Below are 25663 nucleotides of genomic sequence, written 5' to 3' on the forward strand. Positions count from 1 at the left end.
GGTCCTGCAGCCCCTTGGCCAAACCCCTGGTAGGTGAGCAGCTTCCTGGTCTGCCGCTCCCTCCTCCGCTCAGCACAGGCTGTGCTCTCAGCATCTTGGCAGCAGAATCCTCAGGGCACCTGCTAGTCAGTGCCTCTTTTTGGTCTCGGGTTTGTATTCTGGGGAAGCTATTGGAACACTGGACCCTTTGGGACTTCACTTGCCAAACATGAACTGAAAACTCTCTCTGCTAACAACATGTATCCTTGCGCCGGCGTCTCTGGAACCGCGCGAACCTCCTGGGGCTCGGGGCTTGGGGAAGGACTGCTCAGAGCACCTGCCGGCGGAGGGACTCACAGGAGTCCCCGGAGGCCCCAGGACAGTCACTTCCCGACATTGATTGTAGTGTGTGCTGCCACATTCCTGCTTCCCAGTGCTACCCTCTCTCCCAGGAGAAGGATACTGGAGGGGACCCGCCCACTGCCTCATAGTAGGGCAGGTGGAGCCACAGCAGGAGCCCACCAGTTCCCCAGATTCCTCCCACGCGGGTCACGAACTTCTTTCCCTTTCTTTCTGTTCTTTTGTTTCATTTTGCTTTGCTTTGTTTTGAGATGGCGTCTCACTTTGTCACCCAGGCTGGAGTGCAGTGGCACTATCTCCGCTCACGGCAACCTCCGCCTCCCAGGTTCAAGGGATTCTCCTGCCTCAGTACCCCGCGAGTAGCTGGGATTTCAGATGCGCGCCACCACGCCCGACTAATTTTTGTATTTTTAGTGGAGATGGGGTTTCGTCTTCTTGGCCAGGCTGGTCTCAAACTCCTGACTTCAGGTGATCCACCCGCCTCGGCCTCCCAAAGTGCTGGGATTACAGGCGTGAGCCACCGCGCCCGGCAGAACTTCTTTCCCTTTCTTAGAAGAAAGGAGAAGATGACACGGTGTCTTCCACCTAAAGACTTTCTCCTCCCCACAGCCATGGTTCTGCGATTTACATTAAGGGCTGTAACGGGTCGGAGTAAATGGAGCAGGTTTGCAATTAGTTTTCAAAGTACTTATCTCATTAAAGTAAATGAATTATTGATTTAGGGACACTCATGCTTTTAGTGAGTGGCATGGTGCCATCCTCACTCTGGGCTTCAGCTCCCAGAGCCGGTGGCCGGCACAAGCAAACTTGCTTTGTGTAAGGAATATTTTTTTTATTTTAATATTTCCTTCTCGTTATTTAGCTTTGTAATTAAAGTGGATTCACATGAGAAAGGAAGGGTCGGTTTATGGGAATAGAAGCCCCAGAGACAAGCGTGCCTCCCTGCAGGAAAGAGCGGAGCTAAGAGGGAGTGATGAGGCTCTTGACCTCCACAGTTAATGAAGGTTGAGCGAGGCGGGGGAGCACACCTGGCGGGGCTGGGGGAGTTTACAATGGGCTGGGGCTTCCCTACCGTGGGCCGCTCGGGTCAGCCCCTCCCATCCGCACTGGGGAAGTTCATGGTATTGGAAGACAGCTCCAGAAATTCCTAGAGGACTATGATCAGGCGTTTTCTGGGTGGCTGCTTTGGAAGCCCCCAAGGGAGTTGGCTGGGGAGGCTGCTGTGCCCCTCTATGCTCGGCAGGTAGCGGGTCCAGGAGCCCCGGTCCCAAGCAGAAGACAGGAGTCCTGGAAGTGGTGTAGGTTCAGTCCCTACACCAGCAGCATCCGCCGTCCCTGGGATGCACAGGAGGGGTCTTCCTATCCGTGGCCCCTCTAGGATGGGGAATTGCAGCAAGGGAGGAGGAGAAGCCCAGGGATGCTGCCCCTGAGCTGGAGGTACCCTCAGGATGGAGACCAGCCGACCTGGGAGGCCAGGTCCAGTGCTACTGCTGAGCACCGGCCACCCTGCCCATGCAGTGCTGACTCAGCAGCTTCCCGAGTCTTCCTGGGAGACGTGGTCGCCAGGAGAAGATGGAGTGTCCCATTAAAGGCCGCTGGCTCATGCTGGCCCCAGCTTCTGGCTGCCTCTACTTCCCACCTCTTGGTTCAAATAGACACAGCCTTATTCCTGAGCACAGATCAGGGGCCAGGGCTCTGGGGTGGAGAATGGCAGCAGGAACTATGCCCCTGTGAGGTCACTTCTTTGAAGAGCAGGGCAGATGTTGGAGTGTCCACGTGTCTCTCAACAGTGTCACTGATGTCCAGCCACTGGGCTGAGACCCACCATAGTGAGTCTATGGCACTATCACCCCAGACTCTCTCTCCAGTGCTCCTCCTCATGCCATACCCCCAGTACACACACACACACACACACATACACGTGACTAAAGGGCCACTCACCTCCCATTCTCTGTCCTGGAGGTAGCACCATACTGGCTGGGCTGGATGTGGCCTGGGCAGGCCCCATAGGAAAAGCCTGGAGAGAGGTCAAGTTTCCAAGGGGTCAAGGGGTTGGCTAAGGAGGGGAGGCCAAGCAGATACAGGCCCTGGGGGCAGGAAGCCAGCAAGGTCCCAAGGAGAAGCTGCCTGCCCTCCACTCTGACCCACAGTTGCTGCTTAGGACAGAGGGCTCAGGGCACATAGACCTGCCCCAGGCCCTACCGAGAGCAAAAGTCTGGGGTGTTGCCCCTCCCAGCATGTTAGCCTGAAGCCCCACGTTGTCTTTAGAGAGTCCAGCCCATGGTGATAGCCAAGTGGCCATAAGCTGGGTCATCCAGCACTTCCAGGCATTCTGGGACTTCTCTCAGGCCCAGCCCAGATAAGGCACCTGTCCACCTGGATACTGTCCGGATAAGGCACCCACTCAGGCAGGACGGGTTTCTCAGACAGCCTGGACTGACACTGCATGGAAGTGCAAGTCTATGAATCACCAAGAGAGCTCAGAAGTGGCCCCTGGTGACATAAGACCAACCCCAGCAGGTGAGAGGTCCCTGAGGCCAGCACTGGTCACCAGCTGAGAGTTCACGGGCTCAGCTTCCTGAAGCTCCGTCTCTAGCCCCAGAACCCTCAGGGTCACTTACAGGCTTAGCAACTCAGGGGCTTCCCTCCATCTATGTGTGGAGGTCAGTGTGCAAGAGTCCAGCTGGTCGGCCTCGAGGCTGGGCCCTGGTGCCATGTGTCCTGGATTGGGGGGCAGGTTTGGGGGTGTATGGAGCTAGGGCTGAGGGTCTCAGGAGTAAGGTTCTTCACCTGCTGCCACCTGGGGGTTGTGGGGTGGGCAGGGTTCTGAACGAGGCAGGAATAGCACTGGGCAGCAGCTGGCCTCTTCCAGACCTCAGGGGCCCTGCTCCCTAAAGCCAGGACATCTGAGAACCTTCTGGAAAATCACCTTCATTCTCATGAACTGCAAAACTCAGCAAATGACTTCCGGGAGGCTCCTGTATCCTAGGTGCTAGGGATGTAGTGGTGAACTTGCCTCCCTGCCCAGGACCTGGGCGTTGCAGTGACTTCATTTGCACCATGGAGGACTCAGAAGTCCTGCCGCCAGCTGGGGAGAAGTTTCCCTCCCATGCCCGCCCTCAGAGGCTGCGTGGGGGAAGAGGAAAGTGCTTAGGTTTGGGAAGCTGACCTGGACCCACACATGGGTTCCTCATCCGTCTGCTGCTGTGTGACCTCAGGCAGGGTGCTCAACCTCTCTGAGCTTCCTCCTTGGTAATCCCATCCCATGGCCACCCCGTGGACCATTGCTGGGAGAATTAAAGATGATGGTATGTGAAAACCCTCTAGGGCACTGCCCAGAACATAGTAGGTGCTCAACAAATAGCAGCTGGGGACCTCCCCTGCTGGGTACGTCGCCATACCCTCATCTGGGGAGACCCCTGCCACCCTAACCGCAGACAGACCAGCCAGCCTGGGGTTTGAAATTCCAGAGATGTCTCCCCTTTCCCCAGCACCCTCTCCAACCAGTGGCACCTCCTGGAAGCAGCAACTCGGGGCTGTTGCTAACTGGCTCAAATGTGGTTTTAAAAATATATATCTTCCTTTGTGATTAAAAAAAAAATTCATTTAATTAAAAATGTTGACATTGTGCCTGGACACCCCGCCAGAGAAAGTGGCTATAAATTAAACATTAGATCTTTAATGGTCCATAAAGAAATATTCGTTTCTGGTTATGTATATACCGGATATAAATAGATAAAGAAGAGGTTTTTTTCATCTGGGCGAGGAGGTGGACTTTTTTTTGAACCTCAGCTGGGTAATCTTGTTAAGTGAATATAATTAAAAGTTAAATTAATTGGAGTCCTCCCCGGCTTTGTGTCCGGGTGTGTGTGGTGGAGGGCGGGTATTTGAGGGGGGGAAAGATGGGCTCCGTCTGGCTCTAGCAGCTCTTGAGGGAGCGCCAGGTGCATTGTGCTAGGAGTCATGATTATCTCCCTCTGGGATGTCTGTCGGCCACCAGGATCTACTTGGGCTGAAAGAAGAAGGGGGACCTGAAACAGCCTTGTCAAGCGTTGCTTGTTCCTTTTTCCTTGCCCCTTCCCACACAGCACCACCCTGCAGGGTCAGGGCCAGAGCCTTCATCTGGGAAGCAGAGGCTGCTCAGAGAGTGACGTGACTTTGCTGAGTGTAGATGCAGAGAAGGCTGGGGGTTTGGGGGGCTGGGGCTTGCCAGGCAGGATAGAGGAGGAAGGGTGGGGGTGGGGTTGGCTGATTTGAGATCTTTCAGCTCCCTGCCCTCCTGTCTTGTTGGAGAGGCAGAAAGGCTGGGTCCACGCCGCACTCTCTGTGGACATTAAGACCCAAAAAGGAAGGGAGAAGAGGGGGGGATTGAGAGGACCAGAGTGATGTGACACTAAGAACTTTCCAAGAGGACTGCATTAGATGCCACTGTCGCAAACAAATGTAGCGGCTTGAAATGAGATGGACGGTTGGCCGTGCAGTTCTGGAGGGCAGAAGTCAGGAAGAAGTCTCACTAGGATACCAGCAAGGCATCATAGTCAGAGCTGCATTTCTGGGGAATAATCCACTGCCTCCCCTGTTCCAGCCTCTAGAGGCCCCCGAACTCCTTGGCCTTTAGCCCCTTCCTCCACACTCAGAGCCAGCAATGGCCACTGAGTCCTGCTCACATCCCACGCTGGCATCCTCTCCTGCCTCATATCCCATAATTAAAGACCCTGTGATTAACCCGGGCCCACCTGGATACTCCAGGCTCCTCTCTCTGTTTTCAGGTTGGCCAGTCAGCAGCTCTGATCCCATCTGCAACCTTAATCACCCTTTGCCAGGAACCCTAACGTAGTGGCAGGTTCCAGGGCATAGGACACCGGGGGCAGCGGGAGCTATTCTGCTGAGCGTAGGACTCTCCTTCCTTTCTCCCTAGGGGAGGTTATGAGCACAGCCTCTGCCCCAGGCACAGAAACTTGGGAGCTCTTCAGTCCCTTGGGGCCAGAGGGGCTGAATTATGACTTCTGCAGACGCCTGAGGTGAGATGAGGCCCTGGCGTAAAGGAGCTGAGCACGATTCCCCTCACGGGGTCAAGCAGGAGGTGGACAGCTCAGAAGCTTTTAAAGTGGAAGCAATCCCACGTGGTCCCATATGGGGTTAGAGCTGGGGGCATGAGGGTCTGAGGAAAGGATGATGGATCTGGAGAAGAGGTTCAGGTGGTATCTGAGTGGGTGGAATGCCCCATGCTATGGAGGTGAGAGAAGCATTCTAGGGTCAAACTGACAGTCAATGATGGATTGGAGGATGGGGGAGGAGGAGAGGGAGGGTCAGAGTGGACCCCAGCTGACTCACTCACTTGGACGGGTGATAGCTCCATTGACTGAAATAGAGACCACTGAGCTAGGACCAGGTTTCTGGGAGAAGACCCTGAGCCTCAGACATGTGGGACAGAGCAGTCTGGGAGACACCAAGGGAAGCAAAAGGTTGGACCCACAGGGACCTCGGCTGGAGTGGACATCAGGGTACAGGTTGAAGCCAGAGCTCCGAAGTTGCCTGGGGAGAAAGTAAAGGGTGGAAAGAGAAGGTGCCCTGGGATACCCAGTTACCCACTAGGCAAAGGCAGGAGGAAGGGCCAGAGCCATGGGGAGACCAGGAAGGTGTGGGCCAGCCCAGGACACAGTGTGCTTCCAGAGGCACAAGGCGTGGTCAGCAGACTCATGCCCGGCTAAGAGATGGAGAAAGACCAGGCTGGCTCAGGCCACCTGGTCTCCAGATGAGTAAGAGGCTGCTGGGTAGAGTGAGCAGGGTTGGTCTTTTCAGGTGGGAAAGGGAAGGATCCAGGAGTGTGAGCTCGGCCACTGGGGAGCTGTAAGCTGCTCTCCTTAGCCTGAGGGCAGACCCCTGGTGGGGGAGCCAAGGGGGAAGCAATGGGCAGGTGGTTTGGTGCCACGTGTGAGCATCCTCAGCCCCATGCCAAGAGGTCTTGAACCTTCCCTGAGCCTGTGGGCAGCTGTGAAGTGTACAATGGGGTGGAACCTGCCATGCAGCTGACTTGTCTGGCCACTGAGTTGAAGCTGGACATGGGAGCTGTAGATGTCTGAGCCAGGATCAAGTTCAGAGGCTGCACCATGTTCTAGGAAGAGAAGGGGGCCTGAGCCATGCGGATTTGTGGGTAGCGGGGGTCACACAGGTACAGAAGGTGTTAAGGAAGAATGGAGAGGACCTAGAGACTACTTGGGTGAGCACTGGGGACGAGGGAGGGGAAAGGGTTGTGCCCAGAGATCTGACTTTAGGATGCTGGATCAATTTCAATGAGTTTAGGGGTGCTGGATCAATTTCAGTGAGTTTGGGGGCACTGAATCAACTTTAGTGCCATTGACTATACTGGGAGGGGCAGGGGTGGAGGAGGTTTCAGGAGAGGCCCTCGTCTGTCCTCTGTCCCACATGTTGAGTGACTTTGGCACCAGTAACCAGGTAGTAAGATCTAGGAGGTACCAGGAATCTGGATTAGAAACCTGCATGCAGGAGTTCCTGGTGGTGGGTGGCAGATAGACCCAGGGCACAGAGAGCATCCAGGGTGTGTTGCTAGGACCAGAAGGGGACAAGGGAGAAGGGGAGCTGCTGAGGAGGCTGAGCTCACATCAGAAACAGGAAAAGGCTGGGCGCAGCAGCTCATGCCTGTAATTCTAGCACTTTGGGAGGCAGAGGCAGGTGGATCACTTGAGGTTGGGACACCAGCCTGGCCAACATGGTGAAACCCCACCTCTACTAAAACTACAAAAATCAGCTGGGCTTGGTGGCATGAACCTGTAACCCCAGCTACTCGGGAGGTTGAGGTAGGAGAATTGCTTGGGAGAACCTGGGAAGTAGAGCTTGCAGTGAGCTGAGATCGTGCCACTGTGCTGCAGACTAAAACTCAGAGAAGAAAGAAAGAAAGAGAGAAAGAGAGAGAAAGGGAAAGAGGGAGGGAGGGAGGGAGGGATAGGAAGGAAGGAAAAAGAAAAGGAAAGAAAAGAAGAAAGAAACAGGGACAGCCAAGCACAGGGGCAGCTGCCAAAGGGAGTCTTGCAGAGGATACTCTCCTGTGGTACCTCAATGCTGCTTTATTTTTATAAATCAGAGCTCCTCAAAGCCTGGGAGGGCATATGAAGCCCAGGCAAGCATGTTTATCTGTTGAGGCAAATGTTTGTTCAGTATCGGCTGACCAGTGAAGCTGGGTCTCCCTGCATGGTGCTGCTGCCCACAATGAGTGGTCGGCTCATTTAACCGCCCTCATCAGGAACTCCTCCTATAACAAAAATTATTTTTGTTATTATTCTTTAAAGTCTGACCATGAGCCCCGGGGCCTCAGGAAGGTCCATGTAAACACATCCACAATTTATCATGTGTTCCGTCTCAGCAAAGACCTTCTGCATGAACAGAACCCAGGGAAGACAGCAACTATCTATTATTAAATAAACCGAACTGTCAATACAGGCAAAATCCGCAAATTAGCTGCTTGTCGATGCGGGTTAGTTGCAGACAGGCGTTCGCTGGGACATGGGTGTGATAGAAGTCCATGTTCACATTTCACTTCTGAGGCCGTATCTAGTAGGAGACTGAAATTGATCATGTGAGTAAAGATGTGTTAATCCCGAAAGGCGATTGCTGAGCAGTAATAGTCTTTCTGAGGCGGCTCCGGCAGTGGAAACTCCAAATCCAGTTGTCCCAGCAGCCTCTGAGCTGCACCAAGCACTGAGGAACTCCTTACCACCAGGGAAGCATTACGGTTTCATCCTGAAAACTGGCTCCCTCTTGCAAGAGCCAAAGCAATGCCAGGGATCCCGGCAGGTGCAGCTAGGATGGTGAGGCTGGTGGGGATCTAAGGATACTTGGAATTTGTCTTAATGGGGTACAAAGAGACGCACAGATACAGAAATGACTGGCATGGTGGAAGAAGCCTATCTAGGGACAGATCCCCAGAGGCAGGGGCCCGGCACCAGGGACACATGGGGAGGCACCAGGCTTGGTCGGGAGGCAGAGGGAATGGGGGTTCACAGGGGCAGGAGTCTTGACTGTGGTTTCCCTAGGAAGGAACGGGCAAAGCAGGGGAAGCAGTTTTGGGGCTGGCTGGTTTGGATCATTTCAGTAAGCTCCGGGCTGTGGGGCTGACTCTGATTGTCTGTACCTGGCTCTGCAGTGATTAGGACAGGTGAACAGTTGCCTGGAGCATGAGACCCTGATAGAGGAAGGGGCTTGGGGTGTGGGATCTGGCCAGCTGGTTTGCAGGTGAAGAGCACACCACCAAGTCCATTGTTTACTGCCTCTCGGAATCTGCTACTTTGGGAGGGGCTGTCTCCCCAGGGCCAGTAAGGCTTCAGATGTCAAAGCATCAGAATACAGGAAATAAAAGACGGTGACTGCAGCAGCATTGGTGCCAAGCGGGCCAAGACACAGGGAACAGAGGGAGGTGGTTATGAGTGGGCTCTGACTTTGTTCACAGCTCAGCATCTCACTAGCCAGAATCCGCAGCCCAAGCACAAACGGTGGCTTTGAAGACCTAAGCGCATTTGGCTGCCGACGCCCCAGCAAGCAGCAGTTCCTGAGCCTGAGTCCCTAGCTTCAGGGTGGTTCCAGAGATGGTTTTGCAGGGTTTGAAAGGGTTAGTGGTCTCAGGAGTCCTTTGTCAGCTGCAGGGAGCGAGGCGGCGTTGCCTACCCAGCGGGGGCAGCCTCGCTCTGGGCTCTGGCTCTGCTGGCTGAAGACTCCGCTGCATCCCAACCTATAGAGGCAGGTCCCGGCTCAGAATGGGGGCTTGGCGTGTGGCAGGCGGGGGTCCTCCCACAGATGAGGCAGTGGATGTGGGCCCTCCAGCTGCCCGCTGAGCTGCAGAGCTCCGAGGCCTCCAAGAAGCAGAATCTCTGCAGAACTGGGGCTTGCTACTAAGTCAGGCTGGATGCTGAATGTCTCTGCGAGGCAACACCCAACACTCCCTGCCAGCCTCCGTCCCCAAAGATAGTGAGCTGACGGGGACCCCCATTGCCTCAGCGCCTCACCTGTGCCTAGGGACACAAGCACCCCCCGACAGGGCTGTGGGGAGAGACTCCTCCTGAGGAGATGTGTAAAGCACTCCGGCTGTCACTGCGGGGGACACCCAGCACAGGCCCAGGGTTGCCTGTGGGATCTGCTCTTGGTTTTGTTTCGAAAATCATTACCTCCCAGGGAAACTAGCTTAGGTTGGGGAGTGCGGTTTAACCTGTGGAAATGACGTTGCGTTCATTCAGGTTTGAGCCTCCTCCCGGTAGAAGGGCATCCTGGTGCAAGTGAATCCCACTGAAGTCTCTAAGACCCCCCCACCCTGCCCGGGACAGACACCTGGCTTTTCATCACTTCAAAGCCACCAGCCTTTTCATCGCTTAGGGCCAAGAGCTACAGAAGTCTTCTTGGGGTTTGTTCCAAACGTCCCTGCCTCTCCTGTGCCCCGGGAGGTAGAGGACAGCCCCGCCTCTTCTGCCCTGTTTGGGTGAAACCCACAGTCCAGGGTCTGCCCACTGGAGCTCACTGCAGCCCTGAGCAGCTCCTGTTCTGACTGCCTCCGGTGGCTCTGTTTCCCCCCATCATGAAAGGTGTGGGTACCTTTCATCCCCACACCTAGAGGTGGGTCCCGCTGTCACCCCCGCTTTTACAGGGGAGTAAACTGAGGCACTTCGACATTGAGTAACCCATGGGAGGTTTACCAACCATCCCGGGCTTCACTCAGAATGTGGATCAACTGCCAGATCTAAGTTCCGAGCACAGCCGGGGTCCTGCCTTGCCTTCTCTTCTCTGGCACCGGAAGAGTGGCAGATGCCCCACCCTGTGACTTTTCCCAAGATGCAAAACTCTGCATTGCATTTCTCTAATTCTACAAATGCTTATCGAGTTGTTGCCTTAAATTAAAACAATATGGGGGCCGGACACAGTGGCTCACTCCTGTCATCCCAGCACTTTGGGAGACCAAGGTGGGTGGATCACTTGAGGTCAGAAGTTCAAGACCAGCCTGGCCAACATGGTGAAACCCTGTCTCTACCCAAAATACAAAAATTAGCCAGGCTTGGTGGTGTACACCTGTAATCCCAGCTACTCAGGAGGCTGAGACAGGAGAATTGCTTGAACCTGGGAGGCAGAGGTTACCATGAGCCAAGATCGTGCCATTGTACTCCAGCCTGGGTGACAGAGTGAGACTCTGTCTCAAAAAATACATATATGATTATGTTTTCTGTGTGTGTCTACCTGTGGCATTACCGAAGCCAGTCGGGGTGGGGAGATGGGCTGGCCATATCCCCCACCCTTCATCCTGGGCATTTTTCGGACCCCCGCCTGGCTCCCATGGGCTCCACAGACCAGCCATTCTAGCCCCCAATCTCCAGCAAACTTGGCCTGTTAGCTACTTTTATTTTGTAAGTAGGTTGATGGAGGCAGATTTCTGAAAATCTTAGAGGAATGAACAGGTTGGTTTCTTAGGGGATTTGCTCAGGAAATGAGATTTTGCCCATCTCCCAAAGGAGAAAGGACGTGTCTAAATTATTGATAATGAAACATACTCATCTAAGAAGGCGGCATTCTCCAGTTGCCTGCGTGCTGAGTGCCGTCTGCCCTGTGTATTAACTCGGCTCCTTTTCCTGTCTCCGCCGTCCTCCCTCCACCCCCATCCCATTGGCGCTGCTCACAGCCACACTTGGGCAGGACCAAACCCAGCATCCCCAACAACACTTCTGCTGGGAGGCCACGTCCTCGGTCCAGCCATGTCCCTCTCTGCAGAGAGGTGGTGCCTCTTCAGGTCTCAAGGAGTTTCCATCTCTCCGAGGGATGTCGGATGGGTCTTGAGATCTTACCACCACGCCTGTGAACATAGCCAGGCTGGCTCTTCATACTTGGGAGCAGGGGGACAGGAGCAGCACACAGCAGTCAAGTGGGGACTGGATGGCCATCTGGACACCATCATTACCGAACTCTGTCTCAGCTGAGTGTTGGAGGGAATGTGGCGTGCAGTGCCAGCTCTGGGGAGAGCAGCTCAGAAAGGGACTCCGCTTCGCTTCGCAGTAGAAGGAAGAACAGCCCACTCAGCGTAATCAGACACCAGCAAAGGGAGGTGACCAAGAAGTCCAGGAGCCCAAAGGTGTGCATGGCCCCCTGTCCGTGAGCAGTTGGGGGCGGGCACTGTACCTCTCATGCAGCAGTGTGTCCTGTGCCCGACTGCAAGGTAGGGAGGGAAGGAGGCACACAGCCCCCCGTGGCATCAGGGAAGACTTGGAGAATGACCTGAGGCAGGTTCGTTTCAGCTTGTGTCCATCTAATTCTATAGATGGTCTTCCATTGTCATAGCCACATAAAATCAGACAGAAGCACGTCAGCAGACAGAAGTCAAGGTCAGACAATGGAAGACAGAGAGGGCGGGAAAATGAGGCAGTGGGGCTTTTAGATACAACCAGCAAGGTTGAGCCACATTTTTTTTTTTTTCCCGACTTGCTCGTGGCTGAAGCAAAATGGGAAATGGGGCCATTGACATGATTCTCATTGTCTTAAAAAATGGATTAAAATCCAAATGTCCGCCGGGCATGGTGGCGCATGTCTGGAATTCCAGCACTTTGGGAGGCCGAGGTGGGCGGATCATTTGAGGTCAGGAGTTCGAGACCAGCCTGAGCAACATGGTGAAACCCTGTCTCTACTAAAATACAATAATTAGCCAGGCATGGTGGTGTGCACCTGTAATCCCAGCTACTCCTACTAGGGAGGCTGAGGCAGGAGAATTGCTTGAACCCAGGAGGTGGAGGTTGCAATGAGCTGAGATCACGCCACTGCACTCCAGCCTGGGCGACAGAGCGAGATGTCTCAAAAAAAATTCAAATGTTCATCCGCAGACGAATGGATAAACAAAATGTGATGTATCCGTATAGTGGAATATCACTCAGCCTCACAGAGGACTGAAATTCTGACCCAGGCTGCAACAGGGATGAACCTTGAGGACATTATGCTGAGTGAAATGGCCGGGCACAAAAGGACAAATACCATCTGATTCCACATAAATGAGGGTCCCTGGAATAGGCCGAGTCATAGAGATAGAAAGTAGAATGGGGGGTGCCAGGGGCAGAAGCGGGGAGTGGAGAGTGGGTGTTTAATGGGGACAGAGCTTTGGTTTGGAGAGATGAAGAAGTCCTGGAGATGTGTGATGGGAGTGGAGATGAGCGGTGGGAGTGGGGATGGGCGGTGGGAGTGGGGGTGGGTGGTGGGAGTGGGGACGGGCAGTGGGAGTGGAGACGGGCTGTGGGAGTGGGGGTAGGTGGTGGGAGTAGAAGTGGGTGGGGGGGGTGAGTGGTGGGAATGGGTGAATAGTGTGAGGTGCCTCATGCCACTGAACTGTGCACCTAAAGATGGTTAAAATGGTACATTTTATGTTATGGGTGTTTACCACAGAAAATTCAAACAAAACAAAAAAGTAGCTTCCAAATACATGTCAAAGGAACAACCATTTTCCTGGGGTCCTTTGGTCTGAACAGTCTTTCTCAGAGTCCGATTGTGTGAGGCTACCGTGGCATGTGTCATCAATGCCTCTCAGGGGTGGGCCAGTGAGTTCCGTTCAGCCCACAGGTGTGCGCTAAGTTCTGCTCATGCAAAGCCAGCACCTTCCCCACGCCCTCCCACCTGAGGGCAGCCAGGTGCCTGCTGACCTCATCCCACCAGACAGAACCTCTAATATATCACCCAAGCAATTAACTGTGGTCGAGTCCGCAGTCCCAAATGGCACCCCTGGGCAAAGGCACATGGGCCTTGCAAAGCCCCCACAGCTGGAAGAGTCAACTGGCCACGGAAGGTTTGGGCTGATGTTTGGCGTTGAGGCTGCACATGTGCTGGGGTGGGAGGCAGGTTGGAGTTAGACCAGGCAATGAGCAAAAGGAGCACAGTGGGTTTGCTCCCGGGGCCACGTTGCTTTGCCCCCTGCTCACTCTGACGCTCCAGGCTTTACCCGGGAGTGCTCAGCCTGAGCAGAATAATCAGCTCTAAGCACAAGCTTGTGGTCAGGTGGGTCTCGACGCAAACTGCAGCTGCAGCCGCTACCAGCTGTGGCATTTAGGGCAAGCTGCTTCGCTTCCCCAAGCTTCACATTTGATTCTGGAAACTAGAAGTGATCGTAGTGCCTGCCCCCTGGGGTGGTTGTAAAGCTGAAATGACATCATCAATGGCATAACCCCAGAAAAGCACAGTCCCCAGCAGGTAGCCTGGCACGCATTCAGCAAGCACTAGGCGTGCATGCTGCTGTCACAGGGCCCACAGCAGTGTCCACACAGGCAGAGGGGGAGTAAGGCCCCACTGGAGCAGAGCTAAAGGCCTAGAGTGCCTGGAAGGACCTTGAAGGTGGGACTCCAGGCAGGTTGCTGGGGAGCCCTGTCCGGGCTTCCTGGGAGAGGAGGCCAAACTGCTCTGAGCACAGCATGTGACCCCTAACCCCTGCCCTGCTGCCCTGTGGAGGCCCAGTAAGGGGATGGCCCTTCCCATGGGCCTAAGTATGGGCTGTGTGCTCAAAATCCAAAGCCACTCCAGTGGCCACTGTGATGGCCAGAACCTGCCAGAACTCCCCGGTCTCGCTAATGATGGCTCAGAGCCATAAGCTGGATCCCCTCCCCTGCCCTCTCCTGCCCTGTGCTCCCTTCCCCTTCCCTCCCCTCTCCTTTTCTCTCCCCTCCTTTCCTCTCTAAAGGCAAATTTCTATTCAGAAGAAGGAGGAAAACATCACATTAAATAGATGTGGCTCTCCTGCTCTGATCACCATCATCACAAGCCAGGTTTAAGCCTCCACAGTTGATTTTTTATTTATAAAATTGCACCCCTCACCTCCAGTTCCCCTTAGGGAAAGAGCACAAACAGATCGTTTCAGAACATCCGAAGTAACACAAGAGAGTGGTGCACAGGGAGTTTCTCAAAGCTGCCTCGAGGACCCTCCACACGGCCTGCCCCCAACCCCGGGGCTCCTCAGGTAGCACCCCCTTCACCAGCAGCGGCAGCGCGCTGGGAACCAGAGCTCCCGAGGTCTTTCCTGGCACCAGTGCCTCTGCTGCAGGAATAAATCTACTCTGACCATAAACTAGGTCCAAGCACCGTCACTGCACGTTTAGGAAAACACGGAAGAAGAATAGAGTGAATATGTGGAAACTGTGCTGGACTGAATATCGGTCACTCCTCAAAATTCCTATATGGAAGCCCTAACCCCCCAAGCGATAGTATCTGGAGATGGGGCCTTTGGGAGGTGATTAGGGTTAGATGAGGTCATAAGGGAGGGTCCCTTTGCAATGGGGTTAGTGCCCTTACAAGAACAGACACCAGGGAGCCTGCTTTCACACTGTCTCCTTGCCACGTGAAGACGCAGTGAGAAGGCGTCTGTCTACAAGCCAGGACAAGAGCCCTCACCAGCACCCAACCACGCTGCTCCCTAATCACAGACTTCCAGCCTCCAGAACTGGGAGAAACACATTTCTGTTGTTTAAGCCGGCAGCCTATGGTATTATCATGGCAGCCAAAGTGACAAAAACCATCTCCCTGCTTCAGGCAATCAAGCTTCCTCCCGCACAAACAGCTCCATGTGGTCACAGTCATCTTCCTCAGCACTGTCCACATCAATATCAGTTAGGTGTGCTCCCCTAAACCCTGGCACTAGGACAGGCCCCATATTTCCCTGCCCCTCTTCCCAGCCTGAATCCCATCTGCGGCTGATTCAGTTGTTCTTGTCAGTGGAGTTAAGAAGAGGTGCAGGTGTCCCAGAATGATGGAATCTCCACATATCACCTCCCGAGAAGCGCAGGATGGCGTTACACAGAGGGCTCAAACTTAAAGTGAAACAGGCCGAGTGCCGTGGTTCACACCTGTAGCCCCAACACATTGGAAGGCCGAAGTGGGAGGATCACTTGAGGCCAGGAGTTCAAGACCAAGCTGGGCAACATGCTGAGACCCCCCCCCCCCCCCCAAATCTCTACCAAAAAAAAAAATAAGAGAGAGAGAGAAAGAGAGAGATCCAGCCAGCCAGGCATGTTGGTGCATGCCTGTAGTCTCAGCTACTTGGGAGGCTGAGGCAAGAAGGTGACTTGAGCCCTGGAGATCGAGGCTGCAGTGAGCTATGATTGTGCCACTGCACTCCAGCCTGGGCAACAGAGCAAGATCCTGCTCAAAAAAAATTTTTTTAATTGAAAAATTTAAAATGTAAAGTGAAACCAACCAGGAAAAACATCAGAGCATCCCCTTTCTCATTGGAATCAAGGGTAAGAATGTATCCCTAGGGTCGGGCACAGTGCTCACGCCTGTAATCCCAGCACTTTGGGAGGCCGAGGCAGACGGATCGTGAGGTCAGGAGATAGAGACCATGGGTGAAACACCGTCTCTACTAAAAATACAAAAAATTAGCTGGGCGCGATGGCAGGCGCCTGTAGTCCCAGCTACTCGAGAGGCTGAGACAGGAGAATGGCATGAGACCGGGAGGCGGAGCTTGCAGTGAGCCGAGATCAGACCATTGCACTCCAGCCTGGGTGACACAGCGAGACTCCGTCTCAAAAAAAAAGAAGAAGAAGAAGAAGAATGTGTCCCTAATGGGGCTGAATTGAGGTCAATGATATATATTCAGTGCCTGACACAGTAGATGTTCAATAAACAAGAAACGTGATGGCCACTGCTAATACATTGACTTTATCAAAGAGCTGGGGACACATCCATGCAGAAATCCATGTTCCGCTTGCTCTGTGCCTTTCTAGACCTTCCCCGTAATCAAGTAACTCGCACCTAACTGGGGAGAGAAGGGACGTATGTGTGACGGCAAAGCTGAGGGGCCACCGATGAGTGGGAGTGGTCTGATTTCGACATGAGGGTTTTTTCCCAGCCAGTTGTCTTGCATGATCCACTAACGATAAGTTGTACTAAGGGACGCGTCTGCTTTTCATTTCAAGGGCCACATAAGCAAGCCCCAGTTTAATTTCTGAAGAATGAGATGTTTTATGGACAGAAGACAGCTAGGGTTAAAGGCTTTGGGAGGTGGGAGACTTCCATTGTTTGGACGGAGTCGATAAAGACAGAATCACGTGTCCTTGAGGAGAACTGCACACAAGGACCTTGTCTTTGGAGGGACTGGTGCGAAGGTGGGAGGTTGAGCTGTGAGCCAGGTGGAATCAAGGGGCCTAAAGGAGAGACAGGACAGAAGGGAGAACATGAGAAAAGGCCTCTCCGGGTGGATAAATGCACATCCATGGCTGGGGTTCCCCAAGAGCAAATATTACTCTCAAAGGATCTTATCCCATGCTTCAAAACAGGGGTCCAGCTCTGACCTCTGGAGGCAAACGCTTACCTGTTACAAGGCCATTCCATTGTTCATTCATAAACATCCTTTCCTTTCCATGCCTCTGGTCCATGGGGGCCCCACACCAGTGTCTGGGGACACTGGAACCTCTAAGATATGGCCTCTGCCCATGGGGATGTCACAGTCTAGTGGGAAGGCAGACCACGGGCTCCACATTGGACGCTCACCCTCTGGGAGTGTGGAGACAATCTGAGCCTGGCAGGCGGTTCTTGCTCTGTCTGGGCCTTGCTGAAGGGCGTGACTGCACGTGCACTTGGGGAAGTCGGCACCACTGTGCTGATCCCTGTGTTCCTCCATGAACCGTGAACCTGATTCACGGAGGCAAACATTACCATAATTGATTATCCTGCTGAGTGGCTGAGAGCAGTGTTTGCTAACAGTGAGGTTGAGAATCAGCTCCGTGTTTCATGACCCTGGGAGCACGCCCGTGGGATGTCATCCGAAAGGCCCGTGGAGTGGGAATGAACCCGGGGGCCTCCCTCCTTCCGCCGCCCCCAGGATTGGGTAGGTAGGGCAGGGACCAGAGACATAGAAAATGCTGGGAATACAGAAGAGGATGGGGAGCCGGCATTCATCTCAGAAGCACAAAGCCAGGCGCCATCCCAGGGACGGGCAGCCAGGCCACCGCAGGAGTGGGCCGCTCCGCACGGAGACCACCTTCCTTTCCATGCGCAAGGGCCTCCCGGGAGGTGCAGGGAATTTCATGACCCTGGAGGTTCTGTGAAAGGATGGAGGACGAAGCTGGGCTTGGGGAGCTCCTGGCCCGAAGAGCCAGGAAAACAGGTTGGACCCTGTGGTTGAGGCATCAGGCTCGACTGGCTCTTTGACCCTCCCTCTAGTACTGGAGCTTTAAAAAATGAGGACTCTTTGGTGATTGAAATGGGGCCCAGCCTCCGGGCCTCCAGATGCCACTGCAACCCCTGGGTTCACACAGTGCAGATAGGACGTATTTCACCTTGACCAAATAAAAACACTCGTAAGTGTGTGACACATTTAAGAGAACTCGAGGGATGCCAGCAATCTCTCAGGAGAGAAGGGTTGGCAGAGGCAGGGAAGCTGGGTGGATGGGGTGCGGTGAACAGGGTGCTCTGCCAGCTCCCATCTGGGCTGATGTGGCCCAAAGACTGGGAATTCCAGAGCTGAAAGGTGTTATTGTGCTGGGAGGAAATCTGAGGACTTGGGCACAGAGCCTGGGCCAGTAGAGGAGAAAGGACAGGAGACACAGAGATGTTCGGGAAGAGCGGTGAAGCCCTGAATCCTTGGCTTAGTCCTGCTTCACCTTCTCAGCCCACGGGCCCGAGCCTGCCTCCAGCAGAGCCACAGACATACTCTTCCAAGGCTCCGGACCTGGCTCCAGATCCACGTGCCTGGCTGTGTGTTTGTTCAGTGGGGCTGGATTCAGTGGAACCAAATTGTATTGAATTGGAAAAAGAACTCACTTCAGGAAAAGAAATCACCAATAAGAAAATCCAGCTGGGTGCGGTGGCTCACACCATAATCCCAGCACTCGGGGAGGGCAAGGCAGGTGGATCGCCTCAGGTCAGGTGTTCAAGACCAGCCTGACCAACATGGTAAAACCCCATCTCTACTAAAAATACAAAAAATAGCCAGGCATGGTGGCGCATGCCTGTAATCCCAGCTGCTTCGGAGGCTGAGGCAGGAGAATCGCTTGAACCGGAGAGGCGGAGGTTGCAGTGAGCTGAGATCGCACCATTGCACTCCAGCCCGGGCAACAGAGCGAGACTCCGTCTCAAAAAACGAAAAAATCCCCCAAATTAACGAAGGCAGCAGTTGGTGCAAGCCGCTCAGATGACGCATTTCCTTTCGAAGTGACTCTCTCACTGGCAGTGCCTTCCAATCACACCTGCCCTTCTCAGCGTCACTTTGTGAGCTGTGTGTGGAAACGGCTCCATGGGCCAGAAGTTACCTTTGCCATTTTACTGGGGAGGAGAACAGGGACTCCACAGAGCTACCTTGGAAATGGCCTGCCCAGTACCCAGTTCAAGTTCAGCTGTTCCATGGCCCATAGCCCTCCCTGATGCGGCTGGGAGGGGCCCGCCTATGATGTACCCAATACTGCCATTGTGATCTGCACAAACCCAGCAGGGAAGCCAGGCCCTATGCAGTTCCGTGTTCTGTGGCCATTCATGCTCGCCTCCCGCAGGGTCGGGTACTCCTTTCCACCTGCGGGTGAGACAGGCAGCTTGGGTAACCTGCTCTGGGGGACAGGCCGGCGGACCCAGTTACTGTGGTCACAGTCGCTTCGCCAGCTGGGGCCTTGGTTTCTTTATCTGAAGAATGGGAAGAGTAAGAAGTGTGCCTGCCTGCTAGAGCTGTTGGGAGGGCTCAATGAAGCAATGTACAGGAAGCGCCTGGCTCATAAACCATGCGAACGAAATGACCGTGGTTACCTTTTTACAGTGATATGGATGAGGACAGTGGTGGTGATTTTTCTAGATCCGAAGAAAGAGGACCAGTCTGACCATCTTTCAATTCCAGAAGCTTTTCACTTGCTTTTAGTTTTTACACTAAGTTTTAAAAAAATACGCACACACACACTTTTGCACGGGAGGCCGGGGGCAGGGAGTGGCGTCTTAACAGCTACGGATGTTCTTTTTGGAGTGACGAAAAGGTTCAGGCATCAGAGAGCAGTGGTGATTGACAGCAGTGTGAATGTACTCAATACCACTGAATTGTACATTCGGAAATGGTTAAAATTGCACATTTTATGTTATGTGCATTTTACAATTTAAAAATGTGCAAGTCATGTACACAGAAAATTATGAAACATTACTAAAACAAAGGAAGAAAATCTAAGTTTGTTTAAAGCACACTGTACACATACCCCTTTGTTCCTAAACTCCTCAATGACCTACTAAGTAAGAAAAGGAAGGTGTCCAGGCACGCGTGTGAAGTCCCAGGCCCTGGGGAGCTAGCTTTGTGACTTAGGCAGGAGCGGATACCCTGGCCCCGGGCCCTGGATCATAAAGTGAGTGAGTGGTGGTCCTTGCCAGTCTGTCCATATCACTGAGCCGTTCCTGCTGCTGGTAGGTGCACCTGACTCACAGTAACACACAACGATTGCCTCTAGAATTATGTGTTTGATGGGATTTAGAACTTGCTAAATGACTTTTCTTTAATAACATAAAATGAACATGCAGGCTGAGGCGGGTGGATTGCCTGAGCTCAGGAGGTCGAGGCCACCCTGGGTAACATGGTGAGACCCCGTCTCTACTAAAAATACAAAAAATTAGCTGGGCGCGGTGGCACACATCTGTACTCCCAGCTAGTCGGGCGGCTGAGGCACAAGAATCGCTCGAACCTGGGAGGCAGAGGTTGCAGTGAGCCAAGATCACACCATGGCACTCCAGACTGGGCGACAGAGTGAGACTCCGTCTCCAGAAACAAATTAAATAAATAAATAAAATGAATGTGCATGCCATGACTGCACTCAAAGCGACAGTGACCCCCGCCCTACACCTGGAGGAGGAAGCAAATCCCCCAGCAAGTCCCTGCAGCCTGGCAGAGGAAACCCAGTGTGAACAAAATGTCACCATCAACAAGCCACAAGGCCTGCATTTGTGGACAACCTCAAACCAGGTGGTAGGGTGCTAGGAGAAGAGGAAAGGGATTGCTTGGAGTTTGAGGCAATGGAAAGAAAGAGAGGGGGAAAGAAAGGAACATCCAGAGTAACAGAGAAAATGAGTCTGAAACCTCTGGGTGCCTGGTCCACCGTGCCCTGTTTTTTTTTTTTTTTTTTTTTTTTTTTTTTTTTTTTTTGAGACGGAGTCTCGCTCTGTCTCCCAGGCTGGAGTGCAGTGGCCGGATCCCAGCTCACTGCAAGCTCTGCCTCCCGGGTTCACGCCATTCTCCTGCCTCAGCCTCCCGAACAGCTGGGACTACAGGCACCCGCCACCTCGCCCGGCTCGTTTTTTGTATTTTTTAGTAGAGACGGGGTTTCACCGTGTTAGCCAGGACGGTCTTGATCTCCTGACCTCGTGATCCGCCCATCTCGGCCTCCCAAAGTGCTGGGATGACAGGCTTGAGCCACCGCGCCTGGCCCCGTGCCCTGTTTTGCTTTATCTCTGCCTGTTATCTAAAGGCTGCCTCCCAGCCATGCCTGAGATGCAGATGCAGCCAGAGGTGAACCCGGGCAGGTTTCCTCGGACTCCCAGGGAGATGATGCTTCCACCTCCAGACTTCCCTAGTCGATGAGCAAATAGCATCGCCAGCAACCAGATGTATGATGACAACATTGATTGTGATTCTCTCTCCTTTCTCTCTTTTTCTTTTCTTAGAGAGCCCAGAGTGCCTCGGGGAAAATTGGCTGAATAAAAGGTATAAAGACTTCTCTATTTTTCCTGAATAGTTTTTGACAGATATGAGCATGTTGAACATCTTGGGAGCTGCTGATAATGAAAGCCCGGAGTTTCTGGGATTTCCCAGCCACTGGAGGGAGGAAGAGTTTGGGGGCTGGAGAGGGAAAGCTTGGCGCTGTTAAGCACCTCTGTGTCATCTTCTCTCTTGTCCCCCGTGGGCGAGCCCAAAATGTGCCGGGGAAAGCAGGACTGGGGGCCAGAGGGGCTAAAGGGGAAATGGATAAATGGGGTAAGGATGGAGGACGATTGTTTTTAGGCAATTCTGGCTGGCCTGAGAAGCAGTGTCGCTGCCTTCCTGATCCTTTCCCTCCCCCAACCCCAAGGTCCCCCACCCTAGCTGCTCCGTGCATGGCCACCCATCCCTCAGGCAGTCCCAGCTCGCTGGTCCAGGGTGGTCCGACTCACCTCCATGGCCTGGTCTCCTTGGGGAAAGGGGCTTCAGATATCGGCTCAGTTCCCAGTGTTGACCCTTGCTGGGGGACTGGCTGCTATGGCCTGAGCCCATTGGTTCATGGCTCCGTACCTCCAACCCCATTACCCAGCTGTGGCTGACCCCCTCCACGGATTCACTTGCAGAGTTTTACTTTAGGGAGAGTATTATACAAATACGATGCTTCTGGAGTTTCGATGGGGTTAAGTCCTGATAAACCCATCATAAGGTGAAAATATTGTAAGTCAAAAATGCATTTAATGGACCGACCGTGGTGGCTCATGCTTGTATTCCCAGTACTTTGGGAGGCCAAGGTGGGCAGATCACCTGAAGTCAGGAGTTCAAGACCAGCCTGGCCAACATGGCGAAACCCCATCTCTACAAAAAATATAAAAATTAGCCAGGCATGGCGGCGGGCATCTGTAGTCCGAGCTACTGGTAGGCTGAGGCGGGAGAATCGCTTGAACCCGGGAGGCGGAGGTTGCATGAGCTAAGATCACACCATTGCACTCCAGCCTGGTCAACAGAGCAAGACTCCGTCTCAAAAAAAAAAAAAAAAAAAAAAAAAAAAAAAAAAAAAGCATTTAATACCCCTAAAAAACCCAACGAACATAAAGTCGAAAAATTCTAAGTCAATTGTAAGTCAAACCTTCGTAAGTTGGAGATCATCTGTAATGTGTATTTATTGAGAACAAAATTAGAAAATGCAGACTTGCCACGAATTTGCAGCCCTCCGCCCTCAGGGGGCCTCTCTTCTGCTAGGTCCTGGGCCTTGGGTGGTGTGTGTACAAGGCCAGCACAGCGTTTTTCAAAAATCAGGACCAGAAAGTAGATCCGTCGGGGTTAAAGGAGTATGAAGTCTTCTTCAGCTAAAACTAGAAAAGTTGGGCACTCTTTTTTGTACTGCGTTTGTCCTAAGCCCACCCTTGGCTCAGAAGTGGGCACTGACCAAATGGCCTGGAGCTAGACCTGCTATTAGAGCTAGACTTGAGCCGGGTGCTTCCGTCCTAGAAGCCGGTCACCTCGGAGCCACTCAGGGCTGCGGGCAGAGGCAGCTCGGGCTCTGCTCCCCGCTTTCCGGCTTTCCAGCCGGCTTTCCAGCAGGAAGTGGACAAAGAGAGCCCAGGGGGTCCCCTTCACAGGGCCTCGGGCTTCCCACAGTGGGCCGTGTGTAACAGGGTTCCCCCTACCGAGTGGGCGCCCCTGTCTGTCAAGGTTAGATGCAGTTTTCCGTGGGAGCAGAGGAATGCCGCCGGGTGCTGGCCTCACGGGCGCCCCCAAGTGTTCACCACGAGTAGGGCAGCAGCCTTCACACAGCCTCCTCCTGAGATGCCACTGCTGTAAACTGAATCTATTTTACAGGGAAGCATCGGAAGGAGCCCCCTACTGAGTCGTTTGTAGAATAAAGAATCCATTTGTGGGGCCAGGCGCGGTGGCTCACGCCTGTAATCCCAACACTTTGGGAGGCCAAGGCGGGCATGTCACCTGAGGTCAGGAATTCAAGACCAGCCTGGCCGATGTAGTGGAACTCCATCTCTACTAAAAATACAAACCTTAGCCGGGCATGGTGACAGGCACCTATAATCCCACCTACTCGGGAGGCTGAGGCACGAGAATCGCTTGAACCTGGGAGGCAGAGGTTGCAATGAGCCGAGATTGCACCACTGCACTCCAGCCTGGGCAACAGAGCGAGACTCCGTCTAAAAAAAAAAAAAAAATCCATTTGTACTCTAAGTATTGATGCGGTCATTTGCCTGGCCCCGTAAACTTGGATGTTTTCTAAATAGCTTTATTGAAGTACAATGGGGGTATGATAAACTTCACATAGAGTATGCAATTTGATAAGCTTTGATATATATGTATACCCGTGACACCATCACCACCATCAAGATAATGGTTGTGTTCATCACCCACAACCATTACATTGTGCCCCTTTGTAATCTCTTCCTCACACCCCACCCAATCCTCTCTTCCCAGGCAAGTACTGACTCTGCTTCTTGTCGCTGTAGAATATTTATATTTTCTGGAGTTTTATGTAAATAGAATCGTAGCATCCGTCTTCCTTTTCTGCTTGCCTTCCTCCACTCATCATAGTTATTCGGAGGCTCTTCTCTGATGTTGCACATAGAAATACTTTTTTCCTTGTTCTGGCCAAGTAGTATTCCATGCGGGGATTGAGCTACAAAGCGCTGACTCATTCACTCCTTGAAGGACATGTGGGCTGTTTCCAGTCTGGGGCTGTTACAGATACAGCTGCTGTGAATATGTGTGTGCAAGTCTGTGCATGGACATATTCTTTCTTTTCTCTTGGGTGAAATGGCTGCATCTCAAGGTAAGTGTATTTTAACGCCCTAAATAAGTGCCAAACAGTTTTCCAAAGTGGTTGCATGACTTCATGTTCCCACCAGCCGTGGGTGAGAATTGCAGTTCTTCAGCCTCCTCAACCTTGGTGGTGTCAGTCTTCATAACTTTAGCCATTCGACTAGGTGTGTCGTGGTAGCTCGCTCTGGTTTTAATCTGTATTTCCCTAGTGACTAATGATGTTGAGAATCTATTCATGTGGTTATTTGGCATTTATTATGTCTTCTTTGCTAAAATGTAAAGAGATTTTTTTCTCCTATGCTTTCTTCTAGATGTTCTGTAGTTTCAGGTTTTATATTTGGTTCCACGATTTATCTCAAATTAGCTTTTGTGCATGGGGCAAGCTATGGATTGAAGTTTATTTTTCTCCATATGAATGTCCAATGATTCCACTATTACTTGTTAAAAACATCATCCTTTCCCCCATTGAATTGTCCCTGCAGTCTTATCAAAAATCAGTTGTCATAATCTCTGGTTTTGATATTCTGTTTCTTGGATCTCTTGGCCTGTCTTGATGCCAGTCCTACCACAGCTATTATAGTGATTGTTATGGCTTCCTAGTAAGTCTTGAAACCAGTTAATCTTCCCGTCCTTTGTCCTTCTTTTTCAAAATTGTATTGGTTCTTCTAGGCCCCTTACATTTCTATATGAATTTTAGAATTAGTGTGAATTTCTAAGAAAAAAATAATGCCTGCTGGGATTTTGATCGGGATTGAACTGAATCTATAAGTCAGTTTGAGGGATTCATATGCCAATATCACCTCGAATTATAATCCTCATGTGTCAAGGGCAGGGCCAGGTCAAGGTAATTGGACCATGGGGGTGGTTTTCCCCATGCTGTTCTCATGATAATGGGTGAGTCTCACGCGATCTGATGGTTTTATGAGTGTCCGGTATTTCCCCGCTTGCACTCATTCTGTCTCCTGCCGCCCTGTGAAGAGGCGTCTTCCACCATGATTGTAAGTTTCCTGAGGCCTCCCCAGCCATGTGGAACTGTGAGTCAACTAACCTCTTTCCTTTATAAATTACTCCATCTCGGGTATTTCTTCATAGCAGCGTGAGAACGGACTAATACAGCACTCATTGACATCTTAACAATACTGGGCCTTCTGACTCATAAACAAGGTATTTCTCTCCATTTATTTAGAACTTCTTTAATTTCATCAATGGTTTATGGTTTTCAGTGTATGGATTTTGCACATCTTTTCTTAGATGTATGCCAATGTCATTCATATTTCAATGCTTCTTAAAATGGTATTTTTCTTTCAATTTCTGATTGATTGTTGCTAGCGCATAGAAATAAAATCGATTTTTTGTACATTGATCTTGTGTCCTGCAGCCTTGCTAAATCCATTTACTAGTTTTAGTAGATTTTGTGTCAATTCCGTCAGATTTTCTGTATAAATGATAATGTTAACAAATTTTCTTTTACAATAAATACAGCCCCAATGTGCCCGGGGCTGTATTTATTCTAGGTCTGATTGTTCCTGCTACCAAGGCAAGACTCCGCATGCTCTACCCAGTGCCCCATGAACAGTAAAGAGTTCCTGTTCCAGTCCGACTAGTGAGGACTGAGCTACTCCAGGCCCTGTGAGGGTGCCGAGTGCTGTGTCCTTCATCCCTCCGAGGGGTTCTCGTCTCAGCCTTGGGTGGTTTCCTCCAAAGCTTGTGCTGATCGGTACTCAGCTGAGTGCTCAGTGGGACCCTCTGAGTATCTGTAGAGCTCTTTCTCTGTCCAGCTGTCTTCTCCCCATTGCTCTGTCTTATAACTCCAGCCACCTTGGCTCCCCACCTCTCAGCTCTGTCTCCTCAACTCAGGAA

General features: G+C 52.4%; 1 protein-coding gene across 3 annotated transcripts in view; it reads left to right on the plus strand.

Annotated features, from left to right (window-relative positions):
• Positions 1 to 25663, plus strand: part of RBFOX3 (RNA binding fox-1 homolog 3) — a 524150-nt gene that overhangs the window by 356436 nt on the left and 142051 nt on the right. For 2 of the 3 annotated variants that reach the window (XM_030923589.1, XM_010381944.2), the window contains exon 4: positions 20971 to 21010. The exons of the other annotated variant lie outside the window; for it this stretch is intronic. The gene's annotated coding sequence lies outside the window, so the exon portion shown is untranslated. The remainder of the gene's footprint in view (positions 1 to 20970; positions 21011 to 25663) is intronic. 3 annotated transcript variants of the gene reach the window in all.

This window comes from Rhinopithecus roxellana, chromosome 19, assembly GCF_007565055.1.
Source record: "Rhinopithecus roxellana isolate Shanxi Qingling chromosome 19, ASM756505v1, whole genome shotgun sequence".
Lineage (NCBI taxonomy): Eukaryota > Metazoa > Chordata > Mammalia > Primates > Cercopithecidae > Rhinopithecus > Rhinopithecus roxellana.